This window comes from Molothrus ater, chromosome 22 (genome assembly GCF_012460135.2).
Source record: "Molothrus ater isolate BHLD 08-10-18 breed brown headed cowbird chromosome 22, BPBGC_Mater_1.1, whole genome shotgun sequence".
Taxonomy (NCBI): Eukaryota; Metazoa; Chordata; class Aves; order Passeriformes; family Icteridae; genus Molothrus; species Molothrus ater.
Genome location: NC_050499.2, coordinates 653,017 through 667,001, shown reverse-complemented (window position 1 = coordinate 667,001; position 13,985 = coordinate 653,017). Strand labels below are relative to the sequence as shown.

The following is a 13,985-nucleotide window of genomic DNA, read 5'->3' as shown; positions in this document are numbered from 1 at the left end:
AGCTGGTCCAGCACCATGTGTTGTTCAGCAATCAAAACCCTCCTTATTGTCACAGTACCTGGGAAACTAAAATACACAAATTCTTTTCCAACTTGTTTGTTGATGTTTAATTTATCCCTCTCAGCACCTCTAAGGAGCCTCCAGAAATGAGGTTACAAAGTCAGAGAAGGAAGACCTAGAGAAGATTTTACCTCTCATGCATTGTATGGGTTATGAGGCTGCAGTTCTGTAACGAGGATATATTCTGCCCTCTGTTAAATCACAATTTGATGCTCTGATGTATCAAAAATGTGGAAGAAAAGCACGCATAAACCCAACAGAGTTAAACACATTATTTGCAGAATTTTGTTAATAAAAATTTCAACAGCATTTAGAACAGAAATTAGACTTGATAGTTCAGAACTCTTGAAACTTCTCACAGCTTTTCCATTTGGACATTTTATTTGCACCTTGTATTCAAAACAAAGTGCAGTATCAATATGGACCCTTGAGTCAGCCTAAGTCACTGCATTTCTAATGAATTTTAAAAAGACATTTAAACACTTCACAGATTTCTCCTGGGAACCCATGGGCCAAACAATTGGCTCAGCAGGGGATGCTGAAAAGACCTTCACCCCAGGAGTGCTGGGAGCATCATCCTGCCAGGTTTCTCCAGGATGACAAGGTCACCAGGTGAAGCGCACCAGGCTTTTCTGGTGTTTGGCTCCAGGATTCTGCTGACTTTACTCTTCATGCTGAGGAATCCTTCAGACCTGTTTAATGGGTTGTCAGCTTTCTGCTTCACTAGCCAGTCCCATGTTCATTCCTCATGCAAATTGGTGCAACCTCCAGCAGAAATTACAACGTCAAAGCATTCACAGAGCTCAGTACAAAAACATCAGTTAGGGGCTACTCGTGATTTTGAAGCATCCCAGTTTCTGAAAAGGTAGTTTGAGTTTACACAGTACTGAACAAAACATTAAACATTCTGCCCTTGGGTCTGTTATGTCAGAAGCAAACACAGATGTGAACACTTTGATACACCTCTGCCTTTCTCCTGACAGCCCATGTTTTGGGTTCCTTATCTGCAGCAGTAACCAGTTCTCAATGAACTCCCTCCTGCTGTTGGTGAGAAAAATGCATATGTGGTCTGGATCCCACTGGTCACACATTTCAAGAGTTTACATTATAATTCCTTCTGAACTGTTTCTTCAGGTGAGTTGAACAGTCTCAGTTCATTCTGCCATTCCTATTTTATTCCCCAAATGTAGGGCAATGTACTGTCTAAATCTGTCCTGAAACGCCAATCAGCAATTACCTTGGGAAAACCTTGAAAATCAACATCTACATTAATTCCTCTTCTTCTCCTTTTTTAAACACAAATAATTAGGACAATTAGGGAAGGTAAACTGAGAGACACTTTCTATGTATTTATGATAGACGCTTTCAAAGACTTACATACTTTTATTTTCTACCTTGTCACACCAAAGTTGCGACCCAGCCTTTCTGAAGTGCAGTTTTCCATACCTGCTCCCACACAACAGCACTAACACAAACCTTCTGCACTTTCCTGCCTACAGGAATATTCAACAGGGAAATTCCAACATGCATATGCATAAGTTAACACTCAGTTGGAAATCCAAAATAATTTAAAGAACTGCAGTTTTTTTGTGTATTCAAATTTTTCTGAAATTTTAACACATAAATGAGAAAAGCAACACAGCCTCCAGAAGCAGCCAAAGCTCCCAGTGCCAAGAATCTCTGAGCAATTGTCCCAGCTGACCCTGACAATGTGGCCCAGAGCAAACCCTCCAACATCTCCATGCTAAGGAGCTCCTTGTCCTAAAGGGTAGGGAGTATTTTTAAGTCTCTCACAGGAGTATTATGAAGATTAATTAAGGTCTGAGCAGTGCTTTGAAGATCAAAACTGCTATGCTGTTATTTATTATTAAAGAACAACAAAGTGCATTCTTGTTGTCTGTAATTCAACTTCAGAGAAAACAGTGGACGAGCCCATGTTCAAGTGCATAAATTAATTCTCCCTGCCCCAACAAGCTGTGATTTGTATAACTGCATTTTTAGCCACCAAAACCCCATCAGAAAGTCTATACTCATCCTTTGAAATATTTTAAAGGCCTGAAGGAATATAACCAATACAGTTTCTCTTCTGATTCTTTTCAAGGATAAGCTTTTCCTATCAGATATTTCTGCCTCAGTTCAGCAATGCCTTTTACCCTATCAGGAGCCCTTGGATTAACATTAGACATATACTAAAGTGCTTTGCTAAATCAGTTCAACACCTATTTTGGATGTTTGCATTCAAAAAGAGGAATGAGAACAACTGTATGACAGGCTGGGTAATTTTTTTTGTTGTTTTTTGGGGAGGTGGAGGAAATCACAAGTATTCAAGTATTTTGGAGCTCTACTTTTTTCACAGGTTTTCCCATCAGAAAATGATTAATCTCCTTTATAGATTAGTATTTCACAATCAAAGTATTTCACAAAAATACTGAATGCTGAAAAATACACAGAAATAATCCATTGCACAGTGTATGACTAACTTATACTTCCTTCTAATGCATGCACAGATACAATTTGAAAATACTTACTAGAAATGTTTCCTTATTTCAACTATAATTGTAACCTTAAAACATGGGATCACGTGTATTTTGGCAGTATGTCCACACAAAAAACCACAAATTTTAGTATTAAGAATTTTAAAAACAGAATTAAAAGTTGTGAATAACTACTCTCAAGCCTTGCCACCACAGCCCTGTATTCCTGATTTTACTCACTCAGCTCTCCACCATCCCAGCACTGGGCTGTAGCAGTGTAAATATTTAAAGCAAACAAGGATTAGGAGCTGCTGGACCGCAAGGGTGGCGAGCAGAAAACTGTAACTGGGCAGCTCCTGCCACCCTTCCACTGCAGACACTGCTGAGAAAGGGTCCAGTGTCTGCAGGATGCTGAGCACTTCCCCAGTGTGTCAGCCCCCATCACCCATCACAGGAAATACTTACATTTCATTGGATTACTTTTGGCTCTCTTCCCATTACCTTAGTCTGCACTACAATTCTGCAGCACATTCTTATTAACAACACGGATACCAGATTGTGAACTTCTGTACTTTTTCAACTGCTTTCAGGAGCAAGTTGAGTTATATTTAGCAGCCATATGGCATCCCTCCTCCACACGTTTGCTAGAGATAAGAACTGACAAATGAAGTTTTCTAAGACACCAATCTATATGTTTTAATTTCCAGTTTTAATCATAGATGTTAACTGTGGTTTAATTGTTAACCCTGGCAGTTGCCAAACAGGAAATGCAAAGAGTACCTCTAGCAAGGGATGCAATCACAGAACTAAGTTTTCTTGCAATCTACATGAAACTGTTAAGAATGGTCCTAAGCTGTATTCCAGACAGTTACATTCTTCTAAAATTAATACAATATGGCTACATAACTGAATAGCCACGGGTGTATTGGCTTCCTTATGCAATTGGCAATTGTTCTGTGTATGGGTGACTGAACAGAGGTTACTGGAGCAGCTCAAGCTGCTGCATATCTTAACAGGGGAGAAAGTCAAGAGCACAGTGACAACCAATTCATATTCCATAAAGAACTTCAAAGACAAGGGCAACCACCACAAAGTTTTCCCATGCTCCTGGGAACCAGGTTTACAAAGCCGAATCTCCCCACAGCCCAGCCTAATTTCACAGAAACTGCAGCCAGAGGTTAGAAAGAGATCAACAGCTTTAAGAACAAAGACAAGACGTTTGAGAGCTGCTGTCATTCAGGACAGCTGAAATGGCAGGCTGAACATATGACAAGGATCTACAACAGCCTCACCCTGAGTGCCACCCCATGTGTACATCCCTCAGGGAAAAGGAAAAAGGGGTGAAGAACTGGAGGCCCCTGATAATTTGAAAGAAATTGATTTGTTTTTCCTGTCTAGCAGCAAGAGGAATCACTGCTTAAAATACTTATCTGTATGGCTATGATCAGCCAGATCATACCCAATGGCTAACTCTTCTTTCTGGTAACTGGAGTTTTCCCAATTCCTTCTGTGTCTTTCTGGGAACCAGGTAGCAGGGAACACCCGGAGAAAAGCTCTCACTCAGGTGGCTGCAGCCACAAACATCACCTGGCTGCAAACTGGTCTGAAGCATCCTCTCCAAGGGTGACTGCACAAAGACAACCAGATTCCAGATCTTATTCCATGCCTCCACTTGTTTTGCACCTAATTCAATTTTTAAGGGGCAAACCCAGCTTCTCCCTTCTGTCCAAAGAACTGCAGAGCAGCACAGAGTGTTTCTCCAGCAGGGGAAAGAGGGACAGACACACACATTACATGCATGCCTGAGCACACTTATGAGCTGCGTGTTTAGGATGAGAAATACAAATGAACAACTCTGTTTCTTCCAGCTGGTGTGTTATGTTCACTACTCAAGGAAAAATAATAAACCCTCAATACTGGGTTTCTCTCCTTCTGCATGAAGCAATTTGGAGAATCTGTTCATCCAGTGTAGCCCATCCTCTGCTTAAGCTTTGTAAAATTCATGAAGGTGAACGATAAGGCACAAATCGCTGCCTGCAGCAGAACCTTCACGCTGGACAATCCACTGGAGACCCAATGTGCCAGTCAACACATTTTGCAAAGAAGTAACAATTTCTTCAGAACACTGATAATTCCCTACCCTCTTCCTTGAGGAGACAGCCACCAGGGAATGAAAAATAATTGTGAAGTCAGAACAACACCAGGAAGCAGGGGAAACAAATTGCTTCACACGCCAGAATCTCTAGCACAGAACATTTGGGAGAGAACATAGTGTTTAAGGTTGCAATCAATCATTCAATTTCTCCCAAAAAAGAGAGCACACACACTCATTTGTTCAAAGCTTGCCTTGGTGAAAAAAAAGGTAAGAATAACCATCCCAGCATGCTTGATTGCTTGATTATCAAATCAGAGTTCAGTGGGAAGAATAAGTAAGGGAGTCTTCCAATTAACCAACTTTAACCAACTTTTTTTTTTTTTTTTTTTTTTTCTTTAAATGCAGTCATTGAACACTGCTGGAGAAAGTTGTCGGGAAAAGCAAATCCCTGGTCTTCTGGCAGTTTTTCCCGTTCCTGAACAATTCCTCCTTCAGATGCACAGCCACAAGGGTTCAAAGGTCCCCGCAGCCTTTGTTCTCAGTTCCAGAGTGGTTACAAACAAACTTTTGTTCCTGTTTCTTCAATGAAATAAGCTGCAGCAGTTACCAATGACTGAACTTTACGTCTGAAGCTTGCCTTGTGCATCATGCAACAGGACGACTATGGAATCTCATTTACACTTAAAAAATAAGTTACCAGAACTTTTGCTGAAATAAAAATCAAGTACTCCTTTGTGATTCAACCTCCAGTGAACATATTACACCTCTGCAGATTCCTAGAAGCGAGGAAGGAGGAACGCACTCTGGTTTACAGATTGTGCCAAAGAATTTTTTTTTGTTTATCAGAATATTCATAGCTATTGCTCATTCATTTGCGAGTTTTACAAAAAAACTACATTTTATATTTTAGTACAAAAGTAGTACCATCATCCATACATTATAAATACACATATAAGCATTAACAACAAATCATGATACCCAAACAGCAATTTTCATTTCTATCCCAGAAGAGTGTAAGGGATAAGACGATAATCATAAGGGCATGTTATGGAAAGCAGCTACTGAAATGTATTCATAGTCCATGAAAAGTTGATTTGCAAATTGTTGATAAAATTTGTAAAGATTCCACCACAATGTATCTGGTGCTATGTAAATTTGGGGGAAAGAACCAGCAAGGTGCCTTATGAAGCAAGATAATAGCCTTTTTGAAGTCAAAATAAATTTTAAAAACTACTGAAATCACCCTGTTAAAAGACTGATTGTTCCCAGAAGGCAGGAGCTAATTCTCTAGAGATGCTTCTTGTAAAACACAAAAGGCCTGGCACAAGGTTGCTATTATGAAATCTAATGAAGACATTCATGAATCATAACAAGGAGGAAAAGGGTAAATATCAGCAAACACTCATAGACTCTTGCAGCAATTAATATTGTGCACAAACAGGGTTGTCCAACTACTTTCTTCATAATAACCACTCTTATGCCTAAGTAAGTCTGTAAGAATATGGCAAAATTATAACATTTAGATCTGGAAAATGTCTTCGTTTTAGGTTGGCACCAAAAAACCAAACTGTTTTCAAAACACCAAGCACTGCATCTTCTCTTTTTCCCTAGAGAACTCACAGACACCTTGAACATCCTGAGTATCAAGGCCAGAAAGTTCATTGCCCAAATGCCAGGAAACATTGTTACTGAAATTAAAGGAAGGAAAAAAAGCACAGCAACTTAACTTTAATATTTTAATAGAAATTTTTTTAGTCAGTAATAAGTATGTCTCAGATAACAAAATACACAGAGAATTAAATATGTCTTTCTGTAAGAAGCAAGAATTTTCAAACCACACATAACCTAACACCTTGCCATCAAAGATATTTTTGAGAAAACTGATTTTCCTAATCTCCCAATAAGGGGTGACAAAGCTTTTAGCAAACCACCTTTCATCCATGTATCTTAAAAGCAATTCACCCATTGGAAGAGCTGCCACCAGAAGACCTAAGCCCACAACTGTGGCTCACCAAGTGTCTCTCCATCCAACAGAAAACCTCAAGGATATTTAAGCATTTAATTTTACCCTGAAATCTACAGGAAGCCAGGCTCCAAAGTGCTTGCAGTCCTGGTTCAATGAATTAATGGTGGAAATTGGAGAAACTCCAGTCCCTCTCTGATTCTTAATGAGTTATAATGGATACACCAAAAATCAATGTATTCTACCTACAAACATCAGTGCTGAGATGAGGGCAGGCAAAAACCCCAGGCACATTAGGGACGGGATGGAGGGGCAGCAATTGCAGCTTCTTCATCAGCAAAACTGAGATGACCAAGAGGGTGAATGATTCCTTGACCAGTAACAGATGCACAGCTATTGTTGCTTCAACCACTGACCTCATACCACCATGTCAGGACACAATCAAAATGTTGCAACATAGCTACTGAAATAAGACTGAAAGACTATCAAGTTGCCTACAACAACTATTTTAAGAAGTGGAGATACATTTTATTTTCTAAACCATGGGTTAAAAGCTGCTAAGCCATATTCTCTTAGATTATTAAGAGATGACACTATGAACTCCAGAAGTACATATGCGTAACTTAAGCACAGAGCAAGAACATCCCCTGAATGGTAACTTCAGTGTCAATCATCACCTGACAATACTAAATACATGGAAATCGTGAGCATGATGAGAGTTAACACTGGTTTAATCATAAAGCAAGACAATAGCATGAGGAAGCGCATCCGTGGCACATTTACCAACCTGATTACAGTAAACCTGGTAGCATTGGTTTATCAGCTTAACCAATCAGCAGGTAATTAACTGTGCATTTAACAACTAGGTAGTAAAGTTTCTTTCCAGGGAAAATCAGATTGGAAAAGTCAACAGCAGCTTAAACACGATTAAGTTCCTGTTCCACTGCTGGCAAAGCAAATCCAATTTACTAAATAGTTTAAAGGGCGGTTTTTAATTATTTTGCACACTTCCAAAGAATCGAACATTACACACAAATATGGATAAGCGGATCTACTGCAGTGAGCACAGACCTCAGAACCACAAAACACCACTGAAATAAACACCCAGAGACTTCTTAACGTGCTTAAGAGCCCCAGCACTTTGCACTGCAGAAACCCCATATATTATTGGGGATATTATACAAGACAGAGGCCACAAAGAGCTGCAGTTTCCTGTTCTGTGCAACAAAATCCTAACTTGGAGCATCTCCTTCAGACTTCTCCAGTAGCTCATATTTCTAAAGCAATCTTGGAAAGCCAATATACAACAAGGAATTCTTGTGAGTGAGATTTACATCTTTTACCTGGTTTCTAGTGACACACACACCTCCCTAGGAACATGCACAAACTACTCAACAATCTATACATAACTTAAATCTTTTTCACTGCAGGAATTGAGGGCTCGCAGACTGTGTGGGAGAAACACAGCAAGGCACACAGAAAAACAGAACAAGAATTCAAATGAGCAACTCAGTTTTGCTACCTTCCTACACTTCTTACCCATCACAATAATTAAAAATTGAAAACTGATGTTTTCCAACTTTAATTCAGCAGCAAAGATAACAACTTTTCAGCTACAACATGGATTTACAAAAATAAAACCTAAGCAAAGCCAACAAACCCCCTCAAAATTAATATTGAAGAGGAACAGATTCAGCCAAACCGGGTTAGAATTGCTAAATTACTCCTGACCTGCAGCATCACATCCTTGAGTTATGCGATTCTCCAAATTCTCGTTGGCTGGAAAGCCTTATCTGCATAACAATAAGTACCAAAAATGGCTTCTCTTTAGTGTTCTCGATGTGCTCTCCCCTCCTCTCCAACAGAGCTCAGCCAGCCTGCTGAGAAGATTAGCATAAGAATAGAAATCACTGGGAAAATCCACATGCTCCGACTGCCCAGACTTGTTGACCTGCCTCACCCCAAATATCAAAATGGCTGGTTTTTCCAAGGAAAGCTGTTATGGACTTTAAAAGTTGATAAACACTGCAATCTGTTTCTCTTTTATTGCAATATCAGACATCCCAAGAGCAGCTACCAGAGCCGAACAGTAACACAGAACCACCTCCACTCCTGGAAACACAGATTCACAACCTGCTCAAGTTCAAATTCCTGCACGAGTCTGATGGGGAAGAACGGCTCTGTCAGGATCCTTCTCAGCTTGGACCTACCTGGCCCATCATCAAACCCATACAAGCAGCAAGCTCATCAGCCTTGCTGGTACACAATGCTGCTGCTGCACAGCAAAGGCTGAAACCAGATCCAGGAGCTGCAGGTGAGGAGCAGACCTGGGAGAGGACCAGGCCCATGGACACCACACCTGGCAGAGGCCATCCGTGTTCACAGTCCCATGGGACCGATTTGGTTCTGCAGCCAAAATTTACAAATTTACCTACATCTTCTTCCCTTTCTGTCCTTACCCTGAGAGACAATAGCTCTTGCCTTGGCCACAGCCACTGGAATCAGAACTACTGCAAAGATAAGAATACTTTGAGGAAATGCAAATGAAAATAATCCCCTAGCTCATGAAAAAGCCAACAAGTTCCTCTTATTGGCGGAGTGCAGTTCACAAAGGCCAAGGGAACCCTCAATTCTTCTCTCCTACAAAAACTATTCTAGCCATAATAAAGTATTAAAAACATAATTTATTTTTGGAAATATGGACATTGGGATCCTGCAAAACACACTGAGCTTTTGTACAAACATATTACTGTATTTGATGTGTTTGTTTTGAAATGGGGGAAGTTGACTAGAATCATCCCCATAATGCGGTCTGACACTTCATGCAAAACAATGCATTCAGACAGCAAAATGACATTTCCTTTTCAGAAGTTCACAAAAGAACCAGAAGCCCGGGGGAAAACGGCCAAAGTAGCACTATTCCCCTTTTTTGCTGGATTTCCTCCACTCCCTCTGGGATCTTCTCTCCAGGCAGTAAGTCACCACTGGAGTCATCCCCCTTAAATTGAACATGATGATCATCATTCCCCTCGCTTTGCATTACAGAAAACAGACTGTTAAGGGCTGTGATCCTGATATTTCACAACCCAGCAGCAGCAATTGATACAAAACCACTGCAACATCCAGCTACAGACTGAATACAAAACCCAAAAACTAAAGCAGTTCCCGGATGATATTTCTGCTGACTTGCCTCAGATGTATTTGTCGAGTTTCTGAAGAAACAAAGACCACTTCAAAAAAACAAACTCCAGATTAAGACCACACGCTGAAAGACTGGCCAATAATTTGCTTCTGGCAATAGACTAATATTTCTTCTGTGCATTATACATGCCATTTATACCACAGTAACACTTTCAGTTCTGTTTCCCTAAGTAACAGGTTTTGCATTTTGCCAGACTGACCCCATTTCCCCCCACTTTATTATCTCTACCACCATATGCTCTCAAATGACTAGAATTTTGATTCTTGCAGCTGGCTCCAGTGTATTCAAACACTACACACCCATCAGCTCCACATGCACGCACCCTAGTACGGCTCTGAGCAGTTTCATGAAAACAAACCAGTCCAAGCACAAGAACTATTTACTGCTCTTTTATCATAAAGATTATCTAATATTTTACTTACCAGTCAAAATAAATTGTGCACTCAAGGCTAACCTGATTTTAGGAGAGAAGACATCTGTGCAGTGGGAAAAAAACCGCATGTTCTCAATAAGCACATGAGGATATTTGTTCCCTATGCTGCAGAAGCTCCAACCTCAAACACTTGAAATAGATTTTAAGAGTCCTGGAAATTAACTCATTCAGTTAATTTCAAAGAAGAGTGTCTGCTCACCTTTGGATTACACACTTACAGCTGTTCCTTGAAATTAAATGGCATATTTTAAGCTTCTACCTTGTTGCCTTTCCACCTATTCCTCTCAATTACATTCTTCCCAGTGCCAGGACCAACAAACACAACAAACTGGGCACCCACGGAGCCTGTCCAAGCCTCTGTCCAAAGTGCTGTTTTCTGCACAATCTCACGTGGAAAGGACAGAGAAGGAACAAAAACTGACTCGTTCCCTTCACCTCCAAACAACCCAGCAGCCCTCGGTCAGGTCTGGAACAGCCGTTTGCCACAGTAGACAGATTCCCAAGGGAGAACAAGATGGGACACACGGTTTGCAGAAAAAACAGCACCACAGGTGAGTACACACGTACGAATTTCAAAGGTTCATTTACCTTTTTCCCAAGCTGCCATTGCTCACTCAGAGCCCAGAAGTGTTATGGATCCGTCCCTATAGACCTCACTCCGGCATCCACCGCTCACCTCCTTCTGCAACGAGGCGGGAAGCTCCCCGAGCTCATTTGGATAAACCACCTCCGCGAGCACACGTAGCACCTGTTGGGCGCTGCTCACACCGTCCCTGGCCAGGACACGAGCCCTGCGTGCCCGCAGCAGCCGCACAAAGGGCAGCAGGACAATGGAGCCGGCACAAAGCCGCGTCCCCGCGCCGAGCCCCACGCGGGGATGGCACGCATGGGCTGAAATGCCCATTATCCCTCCTTGACAGTGATTGTTCCCCGGCCACAGGAGAATTCGCCCACCTGGGGACCCCCGGCGACACGGGCGGAGCTCCAGGAGCGGGAAAGGGGAGCCCCGGGACGAACAAAACCCCGCCACGACAAACCCACGAATGCTTTTATTCGGGATTTTGTCCTTTTTCTCTCCCGCCCATGGCGACAGAGGCCGCGGCGCGCGCCCCATCAACCACCCCAGCGCCGCCCTCACGACCTGCAGGGCGCTATCGCGACACTATCGCGACCGCCGGTGCTATGCCGACCTGTCCCCTCAGCCCTCCCCTCTGCTGGCCGCGCTCACCTCGCTCCGCCGCCGCGGGGCCGCGCCCCGACCGCCGCTCAGCAGCCCCGTCCCGCCGCCCGCAGCGCCATGGCCGCGGCCGCCGCAGGTAAGGAGGAGCCGCCGGGAAGGGGCGGCAAGGGCCCGGCAAGGGGGATCCGCGTCCGGCACACGCCCCCTGCTCGGGGCTCAGGGACAGGCGGCGGGGCCCATGCGCGCTGCTGCTGCCGCCGGCTCCGCCCCGACGCCGGGAAGGGCGGGCGTGAGGCGGCGGCCGAGGGAGGGAGGGAGGGAGAGAGGGACCGAGGGAGAGAAAAGGAGATGGAGGGGGTGATAAGTGGATGAAGGGAGGGATGATGGGGCCGGAGGATGGCGCGGTGTTGGGGTGGCCGTGAGGGGGACGCGGAGGAAGGAGCTCAGGATGCCGGCTGGGGCTGGCAGGGCAGCGTGTCCCTTTCTACCACCCCCTGGCAGGAGGCTGTAGCCTGCTGAGGGTCGGGCTCTGCCCCCAGGGAACAACGACGGGATGAGAGCACATAGGCTTAACCTGCCCCATTGGAGGTTTAGGTCCGGCATCAGAAGGAATTCCTTCACCGAATGGGTGATTAGATGTTGGAAGGGGCTGGCTGCCCAGGGAGGTGGTGGAGTCCCTGTTTCTGGTGCTGTCCAAGGAGTGACTGGAAGTGGCACTCAGCTGGGCTGGGTAACAAGGTGGGGATCGGTCACAGGGTGGACTCGATGGTCTCAGAGGTGTTTTCCAACCGAAATGACTCTGGGATTCCAGGACCAAAGCCACCAGAGCTGGGCTGCCGGTGATGGGGAAGGTGTGGGTCTGGGCACAGGGAAATGTTTTTTCCTCAGTGTGGGAAAGCACTGTCAGGTGTGCCTGGTTTAGGGCCAGGAGAAGAGGGGGAGGGTGTGAGAAGCTGAGCAGGACTGTGAAGGTTCTGGGGTTATTTCACAGAATCCCACGATGGCTGAGGCTGGAGGGGACCACAGAGGATCGTCAGATTCTAGGTCTCCTCTCCAGCAGGGCCATCCCAGAGTACAGAGCACAGGATTGTGTCCAGTGGGTTCTGGAATATCTCCAGCGAGGGACACTCCGTACCCTCTCTGGACAATCTGTTCAGTGTTTGATGACTGCACAGGGCAGAAGTTCTTCCTCGTGGTCAGCTGGAACTTCCCATGCATGAGTTCCTGCCTGTTCCTCTTGTCTGGTTGCTGGGTACCATGGAGCAGAGCCTGGTCCATCTTCTTAGCACCCCTTCTTTCTATATTTATACACATTGATGAGGTACATTTGGGGTTCAGGGATGCGGAAAGTGCTGGGGCTAATCCAGAGGCAGGAGAAGGGATGGAGCTGGCAGGGCCTGCAGTGGCTCTGTGTGTGCTGTAGTGAGGCCAGGGCTGCTCCTGTCACAGGATGGTGGGGTTGGAAGGGACCTCTGGAGATCATCTGGACCAACCCCCCCACCAAGACAGGATCACCTGGAGCAAGTGACACAGGAACATGTCCAGGATGGGTTTTGAATGTCTTGAGTATGCAGAAACTCACCAAAGATGTCCTGAAGTTTGTGTGTTTTTTACTGTGTCTAAGGCACACACCCTTTCTAAGGGGAGGGGTCCCAGCCAGAAGAGATGTACCAGGTAGTTGCCTCCACCACGACCCTCCCACCTCACTGTGCTAGTGCAAGACCAAGAAAGGTGTTTTACTGCAGTCACATGCAGACATGTTTATCTGTGGACAGGCCACTTGCACACCCTGTTCACAATGCAAAACTTTCCCCTCTAGTTGAGCTGATTTTATTAAACCTGTATGGGACAGTGTTGCTTTATCAGTAAAAGTTAATTCACACTTTAAAGTGAGGTTTAAGTACTAACCCCAAACTCCTTCCTCCAGGTAAGTGCCTCTGTGAATGCAAGGACCTGCTGTGCTGTAGTAGAGGATCTTTTGGATAGAGCCATTACCTGCGTGTTGTGTTTCGATGGCTGACCCTAAACCACTTCATAATGTGCTTTACTGTTTCATTAGCATGGCCAGGAACACACGACTCGATCTTGCTGTCAGTAGGAGATGTGGAAACGCCTCCCTGATAATTATAGCATTTGGTGACCGCAGAGCTTACAAGTCTGATTGCTGGTGTTGTTTACTCCTCCAGCAGTAGCACTGCAAGGCAGTTAACCTGGGAGCACTCCTGGCCTTTGGCCAGGGCCCAGGGCCATGGGGTGCAGAACATGGAGTGGGGGTGTGGATCATGCACCTGGCATTCACAGAGAGCTGGGGGAAGGCTGTGCCTGGGCTTAGCCACATTTGCATTGCAAAAGCAAATATGAAATGGCCCAGTTGATACATTTTCAGAAATGTTCTAAATGAAAGACATAATTGAAACTGTTCTGCAAGCTGGATTTGATGCATTCTGGTTTTCATTCTACCTGTGAAACACTGTAAAGGAAGTATATAATCTACATTAGGCCTGTGGTGATCCTAGCTACCCGGAGTGTTTGGATAAATGATACCACTGCTTGCGAATGTATTGGGTGACCAAGAAAG

At 44.3% G+C, this 13,985-nt stretch overlaps 1 protein-coding gene across 2 annotated transcripts in view; it reads right to left on the bottom strand.

The window, feature by feature from the left end:
• Window positions 1–11,575, bottom strand: part of ARHGAP32 (Rho GTPase activating protein 32) — a 239,335-nt gene extending 227,760 nt beyond the window's left edge. Inside the window, exon 1 of one of the 2 annotated variants that reach the window (XM_036397579.2) lies at window positions 11,456–11,575. The gene's annotated coding sequence lies outside the window, so the exon portion shown is untranslated. The remainder of the gene's footprint in view (window positions 1–11,455) is intronic. The other variant, XM_054517120.1, reaches the window with a different exon arrangement.
• Window positions 11,576–13,985: the final 2,410 nt, after the last annotated feature.